At 37.6% G+C, this 15,394-nt stretch overlaps 1 protein-coding gene across 4 annotated transcripts in view; it reads right to left on the bottom strand.

Moving 5' to 3' along the window:
- Positions 1 to 15,394, bottom strand: part of BANK1 (B cell scaffold protein with ankyrin repeats 1) — a 131,922-nt gene that overhangs the window by 45,923 nt on the left and 70,605 nt on the right. The window lies entirely within an intron of this gene.

Raw genomic sequence — 15,394 nt, 5'->3', positions numbered from 1 at the left:
AATCAAGGCCACTTAAATCTTCAAAATCAATGCAAAGCAGCCACATGGAGCATCATTCCTGCACAAGAAATAAACCAGCTCACAGAAGGCTCATGCAGCACAGTACAAGCCACAGCCAAACTGCTCTCGCGGTTCAACAGCATTCCCAAAGTCTGGAAATAGAGCAGGAGGTTTGTCTCGACTACCCAAAATGAAACTGCCTCATTTCCCTAAAAACACTACAGAACCCACCCCCACCAAACCTAAAGAGTAGCAAACTCCAAGGGTAGATAGACATGAAACAGTGAAGCCTACAGGGAACAATTTGGGGACTGTTGAAGAAGAAGTGGGAACTAAATGCCACTCTCCCATTTTGAGGTTAAGAGAGATGGAATTGTAGCTCCCAGGGTGACTTTCTAGAGAATAATCTGGCTACCTCTGTGCCTACTTTGATGTGCAAAGGAAGCTGCATTTTCCACTTCTCTCATGGACTGAAGCAATTTCTATCAACACAGCTCAATGCAATTCAGCTTTGCCAAAGCAAACAGCTGAAGAAAAGTGTAAAGATTAAGAGGTGCATCTATGTGTGAAGCACACAAACACCCTCACATTCTACTTTGGAGCAATAAAGTGTAGACCTGTACTGCACTATTTCACCACCAGCTCTTGAAAGCAAAACCCTCTGGGCTCTAAACAAAGCCCCTTTGTCAAATAATAATCCAGCAGGTAGAGGACCCTCATTTCATGCTCAAAATGGAATCCTGTACCAATAATGTTGCACCAAAGAGCTTGTGTCATCTCCTGATAATGATCACTTTTGCAACCCTTTTAATTGCTTTCATTCTTCATAACTTGGTGGACACATTTTCTTCAGGAGAGAATAATTTTTAATATAGTCTTAACAAGAAAGACATATACTACAAGATGTGAGCTCAATTTAGTTTTCTGATCTAAACCAATAAATTCCATGATAAATTATCAGAAACAATAAAACAAGTAGCAAAACATGATTAATAGGAGGATTCCAGACAATAGGCTCTTCTAATCTAGGGATCTGACAGTTTAATAAAAATAGCAGACAAGAAGAAATAATGGCAAAGTTAAAACCACAACAATGTAACGTATAATAAAGCATGTATTTCAAAAGATTATGTTGCAAGTGAAATGTGGCACCAAAATTTATTGATCAAAAAAAAAGACTCTCTATAAAGTTATCATCTTCTACTTTTTCTTGTACAAATGGAAATCAGAAAAGCCTCAGAACTATAACTACACAGCAAACTGGCCCAGCTAGAGAATTTACACTGTCACCTGAAAAAAGCAGGAAGAAACTTTAACCACAGGAGACCTGTGGTTAAAGACACAGTACTTTATGAAAATCCACAGCTAGCACTCATTTCTGGATGTCAAAGAATATTGCTGTAAATATTGAACTGGTATCTCACAAGAGGCATAATTCTGCTCTGCTCTTTGAAATTTAAATGCTGTTAAGTGTCTTTGCTTCTTTTTAGTTTGAGGATCAAGTAATCACGTTTGTGAAGGTAAAACCATACAGGAAAATTCTGCTGTTAGAGAATCAGAAACAAAGAATATTAGTGAGTCTGAACCAACTTTCCTTTCCCATCCAACAAGTCAGTCAAGGGTCAGTGCCAGAAGGGGCTGGACATAAGCTCCAGTTGCAAGTCCTTTTTGTGACAGCCTGGTGTAGCCCCCATGTGCCACCCTGTTAGACCCCTGTGTATCACTCACTTTTACACTATTACTACTACTCACCAACTCATCTGGAACCCCAGGGCAAACAAACTGTCTTAGAACATTTAATTCCATTAGAAAACAAAAATAAACAGACTGGTTCAAACCAGTTCCAGCAGGACACAAACACCTCTGATACTCTCTGTATGAACTATTTTTTTAGCTCAAGAGACTTCCTGTTTCTCTCTACTTATTAACCCACCATGACCTCCTCTTCCAAGTACTAACCCAACCTCCCACTGACCTAAAGGACAAACTTTTAAACTCTGAGCATTCACAACGCCCCGTGGGAATAATTTCCAGAAGTAAAATACCTGCTCTGTGAAAAGCAATGTTTTAAACTCGGCTCTTGCCAGTTTCACCCAGTGCTCCCTGGCTCCTGCACCAGAGAGATGCAGATGGAGGGAAGCCTACCTGTCCACTCCCTGCTCCTCTATCCCCCACCTACAGATGAATTGCTGAAAACCACTACTCATGTAAAGCAAGTTCTTCCAAAAGCATGCATTCTGACAAAACTGCATCAGTATTGCCCCAAGACTGATGAAGAAATACTAATTTTACCTATACCAACAGTTTTTACTGTGATTAAAAATCAATTAAAAGATGTCTCAGTGCTCATGTAATACTACCTCCTTTTCCAAAATAAACTATAAACTCTTGAGCTGACACAAATATCCTGCCCTAAGAGATGTGACTTTCCTAAGTAAATTCCACCAAGCAATAAAAAGATCTGTAACAATACTACTTTATGTAAAACCTCTTCTCGACAGTATTGTCAAGCTCTTGACAGAACTGTATTTTATTCATGTGAACTTCAAAAAAAAAAGTAATAAAATTCCCTCTGGCTTTTTCTGAATTATAAAATATAAAAATGCAAACAACATTCTTCAGTTCTATCCACATTAAAAATTCCTGTTCAAAAGATGTAATAAATTATTTTCATGAGACCTGGATTATAAAGCAACTTTTTCTAAGCCATAAAATCATGGAATAACTTCTGTCAGCACGACAGTCTTTTGTCAATAAAATTCACCTAACTGAAAACTTTCTCATAATACAGGGCAGCAAATCTATTGTGTTATGCCACACGCTCCTTAGAAAACTCTACTTTTTCTGTCAATAGGCTGATGTGGAGTAATATAAACAAAACACAGAGTTATTTGGGTTGCTTTGGCCTCTTAGCTCATACTTGCAATCTGTATCTTAGTATTTCCATGGTAGTAGTGAACAGGGCAAATCATAATTTCAATGTTTCTCTACGAATATTGTGTTACTCTGCACTCACTTTTATTGTCAAGAAAAACTTGTGTCTTGAACTCACCTAGGTTGTTTCAGCCTAACTCTCATCTGATTTACAGAGCAGCAATTTCACTGCAGACCAAAGAGATGTAATGAAATCAACACCAGTGCTTAACGATTCGCATCACTGAGCTGTCAGGCAGGATCAGTTTCTGCTTCTTCACCCTCCAACACCCAGAAAATGCAGAGAACTCTCTAGATGCAACTTTCCCCACAAATTTGAATAAGTCAGGAATATCTCCACCACAATTGCCATCATTGTCTGTAAGGGGCAATGGACTTCTCCTATAAATTCCACTCTGAAAAGTTAGGAGCTCCTTTTAAGGTCAAACATCTGATTAATTCAGATTTCACTTTTATTGGCAGCCTATCAGTTAAAAAGAATACAAAGGTTACAGCTCAGCTATAGGGATGAAATCGGGGAAAGTTTTAAAAAATCACTTTCATTCAAAGAACTTAAATATTCAAGTCCCATCAAAAACACTTTTTAGAGTCATAGATGCTTTTGCAAACCACTGCATGCAGCTAGACAGGAGCCTATGAATTTTGCATGCTTTGCTTTCAATTTCAGCAGTAAACTGCAATGAATCTGGGACAGACTTTTGCTGAATCAGGTCTCCTCATTTTGCAGGAACAAACATTTTGGAGCTGACATTAAGGAAGGTACCATAACTTCATTTAAAGGGACACCATTTATTTTGTTCCAGAAAACATAGAAAGCTATGAAACATTAACATGCCCAACTGCTTCCTGCATCAAATCCAGGTTTTGAGAGTGAGACATCAAAACACGCCTGCCAGTCAAAAGGTTGCAAATGAGCACAGTGGAAGCTGGCAATCCTGTTTCCATTTTCTCATAGCACTGTCCAGACTTTGTGGTATCAGCCCCAGCAAATACCTGCCACAGTGAGACCTGCTGTGACCCTGAGACAATGCCAACGAGCTCATTAGTAAAAAACACTGTGAGCACTGCAGCTGTGTTTTGGTGCTAGTATGTCCCCAGCTTATTTTTCTGCTGAAGTACCCAAAACAATATTAAATATCATTCCACTAGAATAGAGCATTGCATTAGTCTAGCATTTTGTTGTGAAATCACACCCAGTGAGAATACTCTTATTACAGTTTGGCCCTGGAGGGCAGAACAATCAGCAAATGGATTTCACAGCTAGGAGCTCCCTGCGTGAGAAAATCAGAAGCCTGGGTCTTTGTCATGCTTCAATGAAGTGAAGCACTGGGATATACAGTGAGCTCAGAAATCATCATAAGACAGGCAAGAACGAATACTGTGAGGAGTGAAATGAATAAATGGACTTTCAGAGCCAGTCCCCATTCAAAACAGACATGTTAATACATGTTTGTACAAATCTTTGACAACTACTTTTGTCCATGCAACTGAAAAAATGAATGTATGGCTTTCCATTAATTAGGCTGGAGTGTTTCTTCAGGAAAAGGGTGTAACAAAATCTTTTAACTGCATGGCTTGAAAGTGGTGCTGATTTTGAATGTTAATTCCAAATTATTACACATTATAGTCTGTTAACTTTTCCCACTGCATTATTTCCCAAGATAGTAAATCTATAAAATAACTGTGTAAGAATTGGGAGCAGATTATTCAAAACTTTCCAGTTGTTTCACAATGTTCTGATAGGCTTAACACAATCTAAGGATGGAAATATCATTTCAGGCTGACAACATACACAGCCACCGTGATCACAGCACCTGACAGATCTGGCCATCTGAATTAATCTTTGGCCTGGAAATGTCAATATTTGACTCTTCTCTAGTTTTTCTTTTAGTCTCATGAGTCACATGGGAGATCACTTCAGAAGCATAACAATTGCAAAGCTGTTCTGACATCAACTTAGCCTTTAATCACAGTAACTTAAGACTTAGATTTTGAAGCTGCACCTATTTTGAGCCACTTTGCTGGAAGCTTAGGACCAAGTGAAACCAACTTTTCTGAAAATAATTGTATTTGTATTGCTGTATTGGTATTTGTAAGTATTGCTGTAAATATGGACAGGAGCTGAGTTGAAAATAGATGTGAGATAAGCAGTGTTGACCTGAGCTAACATTCAGAGGGCATGGAAGTAGAAATGAGCTGCACATATGCATTTTTTTGGCTTATGTGTTTGGCTTATTTTGTCTATGTGTTTATGAATACTATGTTTTCATCACCCATTTACACACAACACTGCTCACTTCAGAGCTTGAAGAAGCAGAAAAGCTTGATCCCCTCCAAGATACTCACTTCACACACACATGCTAAATCATGCAAAATCAGTTCTAGTTGCACCATCCTTCTAGTCTATTTGGTTTTGACCAACTCACACCAAATAAGCAGCTCAAAATACTATTTTTAATCACCACTGAAAGGTTTAACATTTGAGCCTAAATTTTGCTCCACTGAAATTTTGCAAAGTTTATACCACTGGAGTTACCCTGGGGAGACACTGTATAGACCTATTTCCCATTTTATGAAATATCTAAAGCAGTCAATTTGAAATAAACTGAGATAAGGAACCACATACAAATAAACAAATGTCTTAGTATTTCTAAGGAAATAACAGTAGCAATGAACATAAACTAGAATGTATTTTTCCCCACAGGTCACAAAAGATAAAAAAAAGACACCTTAGAAAAAGGTCATATTTCAGTATAGCTCCTTTAAATGTATTCTATATGCTATTTTGTCTGTTAAATTGTACAGCAAATACATTTTAACTTTCCTTAATGAGATTATATTGACCAGAGGGTGAGGGAAGCAGTAAGAATTGTCCTTTTTTGTATGTGTGCATCTTGGTTCCAGGTAAGGCATGCGACCTTTTTATTGTACATGATTCATACTAAGTGGAAATGGATTTGGTTGTGGTCTCTCCTCCTAAAGGTGAGGTTGATTACACCAATACTAATTCTGCAACGTAACCTTCCCCAGAACTGGCCTCAAATAACAGGAAACAGAGACAGGTGCAATGAGGAGTGAACTTTCCACTATCTGGTATAGTCAAACTCCAAGCAAAGCTTTTTCCTCATTCACATGGAACAACTTGTGTGTTGAGTAACAGGGCATGAGCTCACACGGGAATTCATCCCTGGAATACAATCCCAAAGGTCTCTGCTCCACACTTGTCATTTCTTCTTACAAGTCTGCAGAAAGCAAACACCTTTACAAGGTAATGGTAGTTAAATTCCTTTCCACCAAATGCTAAACCTTTCATCATAGTCAGTTGGAAATGGACTGCTGAACCTAAGACCAGGTTTGCTTTTATAGCTGTGGTGAAAATTGCATGGAAAAGATGATGCTCATGCATTTTTTCAGGATTACCAAATCATCTATGTATACTATTACAAATGATCAGAAAAAAAGCCTTTGTACTGAAATCCTGAAGACACTTTGGAAATCCACATAATACAGCAATAAAAGTGGCTACCCTCCAGTATGTATTTCCAGCTGAACACAATAAAATTCCAGAAATACATATTCACTGATAGTACATTACAATAACATGACTAAAACCAATTTCTTACATTCTTGCTATGCTACCTTTGCATATACCTGAGCTATTGTATAGCTCAGCTGTTCAAATTTCTTTTTCCAAACTGATGTCTAAAATATAGTGGCATTAAGTAATAAAAATTTTTGATGTAAGTCTTCTCTGCATGTAAAAGTGTTAAGAGTGGTAGGTCATTTTCCCTGTTTCTTCAGCTCTGCATTTTATAAAAGGAGAAGACACTTCTCACACCATTAAAGCAAACAAGGCATGCCACATGAGCTCTCCTCTGTCACAACTGGTTAGGTGTGCTGCAGCACTCCTCCCAGCAGCCAGGCACAAAGAGGCCTGTCAAAACAGTGATGGCTTCTTCAGACCTGGCTTTTAGGATTTACTTTGATGTGGAAAACTACCCTCAGCATGCACTGAACAAATTAATTCACAACACTGGCACTTTATGTGTATTAAAAAGGTAGATGCAATTATAATTTTTGGATAGGTCAGCATTGTTTTTCTAATGTATACCTTCTTTGCACAAGATCTAAAGATGACTTATTTTTCAATCTGTTTTTCTGGTGTCAATCCAAAATGGAGTTGCTTTTCTTCTAAGCACTGTACAATAGAACTGTTTGTAAATAAGTGTAAAACTTGTAAGGTGTAATTTTAAAAAAAAAGTATTTTTTTTTAAGATTATATAACACCAAAGTATTTGCCATTCTACAGAATAATAATAAGAAACAATTCTGAGAAGATCCACTTGTAAATACTTGCTATTTTTGTACAATACATATAATCTTTGGACCACGTCATTAAGACATTTGTTTGAACCTCTCAAGACTTTATTCTTCTGTCTTTCAGATTCCAAAGTAAGTCACAAAGCTGCAATCTGCAAGCACCTGACAGAGGAAACTAGCTCCATTGAAAACTAAGCAAGTATTTGGTGCTTATGTGGAAGAAGGATGTTGAATACCTAAATCTTGGTTATACCTCTCAAATAAGTTTCACCTAAAATATTTTGGTAGCCTAAGGGCTTGTAACAATTCAAATAAACTAACACCAGAAAAGATACTACTAGTTCACACTGAGTGGAGCAAATGCAGGATTGTGTTCATAACACACACAGAGGTTTCACAACAGACTGTTTTCCACACAGCCTTCATCAAAATTCTACAAACTTAAAACTTAGAAGATCACTCCTCAATAACATGAAAAGGTAAAAACCTAAATAATGAAGTTCATTTATCAATGGAGAAATACCTCAAATTTATCGCTACTTCTCCTACCAGAGAGCTGTAGGACAGTCAGAGTGTTTGTCAAATATGTTCACCTGCCACATCAACACTGAGAGCTTTCAAAAGACTACAAAGACAAGTAATAGTCACAGCACAATATTAAAAATATAAAACTGGCAAGAAGTGTTCACCTTGACCTTGACCTTTTGGCTGTATACATTAGGTAGCAGTGAGTGATTCACAGATCACTCACTGCTACCTAATGTATACAGCCAAAAGAATTATCTCTAAACATTAGGAAATCCAGCCAAATGAATGTGCAGTCTCTGCAATGTTCTTGAATCAGTCCTCAACACAGATTATGGGAAAAGACCCAAAGTGTTATGTGAATGGTTAAATTCTAAAGTTATGGTTAATCTGTTGAATTATGACTAGATGCTCTCCATTTTGTATTTTTGAACAAAGCTCACAGAAGAAATATAAAAAAGAACAAAGCCGACAAATAACAAATGGTGAACTCATATTATACATGTTCATACTTTTTTTCCTATATTTTTACAACACATACCTTGTTCTTACCTAGTATATGAGCAATTATCATCCAAGACAAGAAACAGGGATGTAGAGGAGCAAAGATCCAAGCTCAAAAGCCAAACCTCCACTTTCTGCAATTTAAGGTGTGTTGTTATGAATGTATTCTTCTACAAACCAGTGATCTATTATTTCAACTTTTTCTTCTTTTCATATGTTTCCTTTAAGAAAACACTAAAGTGCCAGTATTTGGGAACCATTGGGTTTGCTAGAGTTGTTTACAGTCAACTTCATATTTTTACTGTTAGCAGTTTACCCATCCAGCTGGTGTAAAAAAAAAAAAAAAGACTAAAGACAGAATGAGAAGCTGAAAAAATTAAATTACGTAATGAAACCTTAACCTGTACACAGAACTATGACATATTGAGAGTTCAGTGATCAGTGAACTGGAGGTATTATCATTTTCTGGCAGTCAGCTTATTGTTCTGTGTTAGTGCATAAAAATCAGTGCCCACAAGCCTTCCAAATATATGGAAGAGAAAATTAAACTCAAGCCTGCTATTTAATTCCCAATGGTATCTAAGTGAAATGTATCACCCTGAAATCTGACTCATGCCCTTCTGATTTGAAGAACATTACTTTCAATATGTAAAAGCACACTAGTATAACTGATATAAGCTTTGCCAGATGCAATACAATTCTGCAAATAGCATATCATCATTTTGTGAAGCAGAAAGTAGTTCTGGGTCTTCTGAAAGAGAAAAGATAACTTTAGCAAGCTACATTCACTCCCTTGGCCAAATGCAAAAGTTTTTAAACATGCTTACAATGTCGTTCTCTTAGTCAATTTATCAATTGATGCTTTGTATTCTCTTAAGTCTACTACTCTTTGACAGACTGCAGTTCAATGGTCTTTTTTTCTTAATGTACTAGGTGGAGATAATCTAAGTCTCATTATTCAATGGCCTTATAACACCAAGTAAACTCTGAACAGCAGCTACATCAGTGTCTTAATCTAATCACCTCCATTCAGACATGAATGGGAACAGACAAGCACACAAGTGCCTTTCAGGTGCAGAGCTTCACTTGGAGTTCTTCAGTGAAGAACCCTTGTAATGAAGTTTTTACCAATTCATTATTGGAATAATTCATGGGGACCATCTGTGCAAACAACTCTGTAGCTAAGTCATCTGAGTATGGTCTTAGAGGAGTAGAACACTCCTCTGAGCATGGTAGTCCATCCATATTTTGACACCATTGATTTTTTCTTCTACATCACTGTATAATTAGCAATAAATGCTGTGCTTGGATGCAGCACACTCTTCTACCATGTGTTTAAAATACTGCATGTATCAAAACTCCTTCCAAGTTGCTTCCCCCCACCCATGAATTGCATGAAACTTTTCACTTCCTGTTTTTGTTTAGTAAACATAAGTCCACTAGAGGCTAAGTTCCATGCATTTGTATTTATCTCTACTTTAATAATTCCCCCCCCCCAATCATTTATAAGCAGAAGTGAGCGTGCAAGTGTGGACCATCTCTAAGTAAACAGAGGCCCCAAAGCCTCTTAGAGTTTGGAAATTTCAGAAAAGTACAGAGATTTACTGTCAAGAAAATTTAAAAGGAGAAAACTCCTTTTCTGCCATATATCGGGCTGAACAGTAAGAATCTCAATTAAATGAGTAGAAAAAGAACCATAATGTTAGCTCATATTACTGCAAATCCCTCATCATGGACAACAGCTCTAGAACTCTACATGCTGTCACAGACTAGAAACATGTTTCTGCTCTTGAATCCATGACTCCATACAGGGTGATTTCTTCAGTTCAATGCTGCCTCCTGTCTTTCCCTACAATTCTGCTATATGGCTGCATTTTTCCTTTCAGTCAAGTTACTTGGCAAATAATGTTCTGAAATGTTGCTGTATATATACCATTTTATATTAACAAAAATTAATTACAGCATCCCAATACAGCATTGCTTGTAATCTCTTCAAGTGTTTTCATGGTTACCTGATGAAAGAGTTGTAGACTTTATTCTTTTAACATCTAAAAAACATCCAGTGCATGTCTCACAGAGACAGTAAATAATCAGCTGAGGCTGTTTTATTTGTTTGTTTAGCTGTGAGAAAGAAACGACAGATTTTTCTCATTGTTCTGCCTGCAAACTGCAGATCAGAAGTCCAAAGAGAACATGCTTTGGCCCTTTCACTGAGATGTTCAACAAAGACATCAAGTAACTGAACTGGTGACAGAATTCTGCAAAAGTAATACAAAGAACAAAAGCTAAAATAAATTCTAGCTGCCACCTTTCTGCTGATCTCTGCTGACCTGAATAGCTAATACAGACAGATGGCACTGCAGGTAGAAACCATTTAGCTTCATACCATGGATCTCTATATAAATCTACCTAACATGAAGTAAATCACTGAGGAATTTACTCTTTGTACAACAGCACTCCTTTTCCTTCTAGTTTAATTAGGCAAGGAAATTAAATGCTGTGCAACACAGACAATTACTCCCCTACAGTAGTGTAAAAGAATGGCTTGAACAGAGAACAGCTTAACCCCTTGGGTAATGAACAGCCAATCTCAATTAAAAGTAAGGAGTTGGCTAGCATCTCAAAAAGCAGAAATAGCTCCCACATTTGCTGGACTACATCCCCCTGGTGATGTACATGTTATTCTAGAATCATTTGTCCACCCCCATCTCTGCTGCTGTCAACACCAATGATGAGTGCCCAGCATGGTGCTGTACTGCTTAGCTAGAACAGAGATTTGAGCTGCTGCTGTCCATCATCTGTTCCCTCTCCACCTACAAACTCAAAAGTGAAGGAAAGAAACTCCCTGCCAGCATCCATTTTCAGACTTCAGAGGAATGAAATATGAAAATATCCAAAGCAGCTATGGTGCTTCTTTCTGCCCTGACTTTTGTCTTCTGTATTGTCCAGTTTCTGAGGATTTTCTTTCTGCCACAGCTGGGAGTTACCCAGGGGTAACTCAGGAGGTGAGAAAGGGAACAAATACTCTAGTTCAGAAAGCCCTGTGTGACAGATGCACTTGAAACCTTAACCAAGCCAAAAACCATGTTGGTAAAGGCCTGAGCTGTAGCCAGGCCAAGAACTCTTCTAGTTTCAGTATGTTCTCTGAAAACACATCAAGGAGCAGAGTGACACTGTGACCATCAATACACAGGAGCTTGGAACACTGACCATGCATGTAACACAAGAATAGCAGGTGACTTTTCCAAGCCTCATGTATCGAGGAGCACAGGAAGTTGTGGGTTACAAGGAGTTTCATGCACACCTTTCCCATTGCATATAATCTGACTGCAAGGCAATGAGTTTATCCCAAATGAGCCTTCCTTGAGCTCTCCCTGCTAGGCAGCCATGGCTGCATGGTGATGATCTCCTCTTGAACTGGGGCACCTCTCAAGTTTGGTCCTAGAGACAGAGACCTTTTATCTATGGCAGATTAGTGGTCAGTGACCCATATCACACATAACCTTGTAGTATAGTAACTTTCACTTGTGCCTTGAATCATAGTTCAAGTATTTGTGCTGTGCAGTAAAGGGGAACTTTGCCATTGAGCTACACTCCTACAACATCACATTAAAACCACTTTTGCTAATACCTCTGACTGTGATGCTTTCAGCAATTTAAATCATTCCTATGCAACACCTCAATTTCTCCTTCTACCTGCAGCCCTTATGGGAAGCACTATTCTAGCACAGGTATTTCTCTAAGACACAGCTGAAACTGGAAGTACATACCAGTTCCAGATCTGAAAGGTTAGCACAGCAGCATTAGTGCAAGATGAATAAACAATTCAGGGTACTTATATAATGAACTCTGTTTCCTCTGAACTTCAAATATGAAGGTTGTACAGTCCTACCAAAAAAACCCCTCCACAACATAACCACTAAGTTACTGCCTTACATAAACGTTGTCTGTGATTTATATCCACTGGGTGAGAGGGTGAGGTCTCCTCCATCACATTCAGGGTACATTGCATATGTTTCCCAGAAAATCACATCCTGTGTGAACTGGAAGATTTCTTGCACACTCCTCAAGATCCTCAATGCATCATCCAAACTGGGTAGCCCACAGGTCCACGGCCAGAGGACACACATGTAAACCTCTGCCGTAGTGTTACCACCAAGGTTCAGGAGAGCCATGCTGTAGCCTAGTGGATGTGTGGCTCTGAACAACACAGTATCTGATTCCAAACACTGGAGAATATCTAACTTCTCATCCCTATACTCCTGAGCCTAATGCCCCCAAAGCAAGCTTTTTTCAGGAAACGGAAAAAAAAAAGTACTCTTTGTACAACAGCACTGTCTAGTCTTATCTAGTCACTATCTATCACTTCTCTAGTCTTATCTTTTGGTATCCCTGTAATGAGAGGAAGTAAAGTGGAGTACAACTCGTCTCTCCATCTCTGTGCATGGCTACTTATAGTACTGTACCCGATACAGAGCAAACATGACACAAGTCGACCCACTCAGCCATTTATACAGAGTATTTGTGATAAAATCCCAGATATATCATTATGAACAGGTGCAATTTAATGAGATGAGACACGAATAAAGAGTGTAAGATTCTAGCTGCACTCCAATACTCTGTTATATATGCATTAGAATTATGAAAATTTTCATACTGCAACTTCTGCCGAGGTTAGAGGAAACTGTTTCATTATTCAGATAACTTCTGACTCAGGTCAGGAACTTCCTCATCTCCAAATGAGAAATAACTCCAGCTAATGTTGAAAGATTCTGCGAAATCCTTTTACTTCTAAAAATTGGAGAAATGTGATAACTGCTCTTCTTTACTAAAACAAGAAAAAGAAGAATGCAGAAAATTGCAATCTTTCAGCCTGTCTGATGGAATGAAAAGAACTCTATTACTGGCATTAGTTTCACAATTAGGATCAAATTAATCAATGCTTGAGTCACAAAAACCAGACAATTCTTTTCAATAAGTGATAACAAAATAGAAATGAAAATAATTACAAATGGCTTGAATAAAGTTTTGTGAAATCAGTACTAAGGATAAAAAGTAAAATGACAACACTTTCTGGTCAGAAAATTTTTAATATTAATTTTCTCCTGTTTTCCTATTATTTTGAAAATATAGGGATAAGGGAAGATAAACCCTTGCTGATTAAAAAAAAAAAGATGACAGATCTCTTCTGCCACTTATAAAATCAAATTAAATCTATGCTCTGAAATATATTTCAGCTATGAATACTGAGCTGCTGTCATACATATCTCTCAAACAAGCATGCTCGAGACATTCTGACAAAACCACTTCTCACATACATAAGCCATCTGAATAAGCCATGAACATATTTAGACCAGTTCAGACTGTGCTGCTAAGATCACCACTATTGTAAAATCTGGAAACACCTGCTTAGAAAACACCATCAAGTCCTGTGAAATCAACCCTAGCAGTATTTTGACAGTCAACAGCAAATATTTTTAGCTGAAACTATCTTCAAAAATCACAGCTAATACAGCATTTAAAAATGTATAAGTACACAGAGAATCTTCAATAATGAACCAGGCCCTAATCAGTAAGAGTATTTAAAAAAATGCCAAGTAACTTAAAAATTAGAACACCCTCATGTTCTCTGAGAGCTTCCTATTCCTTACAAGTTCACCATCATCTTTGCATTGGCTTTACTGAAGCCCTGCATTGTTTTGCTCACAGGTTAAGATGAATAATTAAACAGGAAAAAAGTCTCAATGAACAAATATGCAACTAGGAGTGAAGTTGCTCAACTAGCAATTATTAAAGAATTCAGAGAAACGCATTTTGTTAAATATTGTTATACAGCAGAGAAAGATAACAGGGCTTTATAGAGAAGATGCTCCTTGCCTGTTTGCCTCAGCTGTAATTTCTTATACGGGTGTAAATGAGAGTGACTACTAAAATCTGCGATGAAAAGTGCCACAGCAAATAATGCCAGTGACTCCATAATGGGCTATTTCGCTCTCTCTGAAAGCCTTACTCTGCTCGCATCAAGTTCTAGCTGTTTCTGGCCTTTCAGCATTTTCTGCAACACTCAGAGAGGAAAAATTAAAAAAGGGGAAAACACAAAGCACTTCATAAAGAACCACGGCAATTTTTTTCTTCCTAAAAACTGGTTTTTTTTTTGTTTTCAGAAATGCATCTGTAGCAGGTTTGTATGTCTAACATCTCAGCTTCCTTAAAAAGTATCTTATAAAGAGGAAGTTCTCTGCTAATACATAGGCCTTTCTGGAAAAGCATAAACTAATTCTCTGTAACTGAGAAATTGGTAAAATTTGCTAATGGCAGGCAGATCTCCTCCATACAACAGGCTAAAGACAGACTAACTCCAGGAGTAAGGGAAACTAAATTAAAAGAAATATCCAAGGGATTAACTTGATGAATAATAAAGCATAAGGATAATACATTAGCACCATCACTAAAGTTAGAGCATATTACCAATGATTGGCCATAACATGATGCTATATTAGTTACAATTATTGTGGGTTCAGAACTAAAACCCAGTAATTCTTACCATTAAGCTAAAACCCAATAATTTGCATTTAAATTCACATCTGTCAAGCTCCTTTTTTTCTCAGCTTCCTCAATTCTGAACCATTAAGTGATGTAGCTATTTCCCCAAGCAACTGAATTGGTGACAACTGGTATACATTCTTCTTATCATAAGATTCTGCAGAAACTCCTCTGTGATTTAGTTCCATTTCTAGTGCCAAGAGTCTTAATAGTCTCACAAGAAGAGTATGACTCATCTCTGTTCATGAAATGAGTAACCCAGAACAGAGTGGGGAATCCCAAGCCCCAAATATGGATTAGCAAACATCAGATTGGCAAATTGAGATAGGCACTGGTCTCTACACTGGATTAAAAATACACATACTAGCATGCAAAAATGGAGCCAGAAAGAACTTTCTGCAGAAGCCCCAGCAGTTCTGATACTAATAAATTCCATGATATTACTTTGAAATCCTCAGTAAATGTGTATTAGTCTGTTTCCAACCTGCTGCAGTATAAAAATCACAAATTCAGTTATCCAACTCATCAGCATCAAAAGAGGGTGGTAAAATTTCTGCTGACCTGCCTG

Source organism: Passer domesticus, chromosome 4 (genome assembly GCF_036417665.1).
Source record: "Passer domesticus isolate bPasDom1 chromosome 4, bPasDom1.hap1, whole genome shotgun sequence".
In the NCBI taxonomy this organism is placed as follows: domain Eukaryota; kingdom Metazoa; phylum Chordata; class Aves; order Passeriformes; family Passeridae; genus Passer; species Passer domesticus.
Note: the sequence above shows the minus strand (reverse complement) of the source record. Positions and strands in the feature narration are given on the sequence as shown.